The sequence below is a fragment of the Meriones unguiculatus genome, chromosome 4, assembly GCF_030254825.1.
Source record: "Meriones unguiculatus strain TT.TT164.6M chromosome 4, Bangor_MerUng_6.1, whole genome shotgun sequence".
NCBI classification, from domain to species: domain Eukaryota; kingdom Metazoa; phylum Chordata; class Mammalia; order Rodentia; family Muridae; genus Meriones; species Meriones unguiculatus.
Window position 1 is genome coordinate 85,807,869 of NC_083352.1, and position 1,818 is coordinate 85,809,686.

The 1,818-nt window shown below is 44.2% G+C and overlaps 1 pseudogene; it reads left to right on the plus strand.

The window, feature by feature from the left end:
- The first annotated feature begins 841 nt into the window (after positions 1–841).
- On the plus strand, positions 842–1,443 carry LOC110550766 (galectin-9-like; annotated as a pseudogene).
- The last annotated feature ends 375 nt before the right edge of the window (positions 1,444–1,818 follow it).

A 1,818-nucleotide genomic window follows, 5' to 3' on the forward strand; every position in this document is an offset into this window, starting at 1 on the left:
TGTGGGGAGTGCCTCAATTGACCCTATTTCCTGGGGGCTCACAGGAGAGTTTCCCCTTGGCCTGGTACATTTTTGATGCCTCTAAAATTCTCTGGGAAGAGGTCACACAGATACTTGCCAATTAAAGACAGTACCTTGTGTGTGTGTGCTCATGCGCCGTGTGCATGTGAAGGCCACATAGACCACACACACAGAGATTTATTCACACATACACATACATACACACATAGTCACATACACTTAGACCATACACTCAGTCATAAACACATACATCACACACACACACATGCAAACACCACACACAGACACCATACATGTACTTTGACACACATACATATATACTCTTATATATATAAGCACACACATATACATATACCACACACAAATACTCACAAATACAGACACCACATACAGACACATAATACACACAGACATCCACTCACAGACACCACATCAGACACACACTACCCACACATTCACTTACATACACGCAAACACCACACACATCCACACACAGCCACACACAGCCACATACAAATATACTACACACATACTTGTAGCACACATACATACGTACACCACACACACATAAACCACACATGCAAACTCACACACACACTGCACACATACTTTTACCGCACACATATGAATACACCACACACAAACACACATCATGTACTCACAATCCCTCATAAAAAATTTAGAAATTGAATATCTATAAATATAATTTCAAAAAGAATTGATTCTTCATGGCAATTAAGAATTAGTTCCAGGCCCTGTGCAGCAGTCTGTCCAGTGATCTATGAGGAAGAGAGTAGCTGTGGTTCCCGAGAGAGAAGACATGGCTTTCATCAGCACCCAAGCTCCATACGTGAACCTGGTCTTCCCCTTCACTGGAAAAATCCAAGGAGGGCTGACTGAGGACTTCAGATCAAGATCAAGGGCTCCATCCACTCTTCTGCAAGTAAGATCATCGTGAACTTTCAGACTGGCTTCAGTGGCAATGGCATTGCCTTCCCCTTCAATCCCGGGTTTGAAGAAGGAGGGTCTGTGGTTTGCAACGCGAAGCAGCAAGGACAACGGGGGCCTGAGGAGAGGATGGCGAAGATGCCCTGCAAGAAGGGGAAGCTCTTTGAGCTGTGCTTCCTGGTGCAGGAGTCAGATTTCCAGGTGAGAGTGGACAGGAAATTCTTCCTGCAGTACTCACACCACATAGCCTATGACCTCGTGGGTACCATTACTGTTTCTGGCTCCTTGCAGCTGTCCTTCATCACCTTCCTGAACTCCTTTGCAGTGCAATACTCTGAGCCCTTCCAGTTTCAACGAACCCCCAACTGGTGCAAACTGCAATCTCAAGGCATTCAGTCTGCCCACCAGGCACCCATGGAAGGCCACCCTGATGTCATCCTGCTGGCCTCCAACTGGCCAGAATGTCCTCATTAGCTCTTCCTCATCCTTGCACAAGTGTCCATAAAATAAAAAATAATAATGCTTGTCTGCACACACACACACACACACAAAGAATTTATTCTTAATTATTCTCAGAAATCCTACTCAGCAAGCATCTGGTATAACTTCTTGGCGTGGTGGAGAAAAGGGACACAGAAAATACCTACGTTTCTCATTCAAGTTGATAATAGTAACAAATGTAATTTAATTTAGTTAGAGTTTGTGGATGAACAACACCCTAACCTTACAGAGGTTGGACATATCTGGTCCAGAAGATAAGGAAAAGACAACAGCCCAAAGGAAGAAGCAAAGGACATGAAGAAAAGTGGCCCTCATTCAAATAGATGGAGAAATGGATTTTTACTCCAC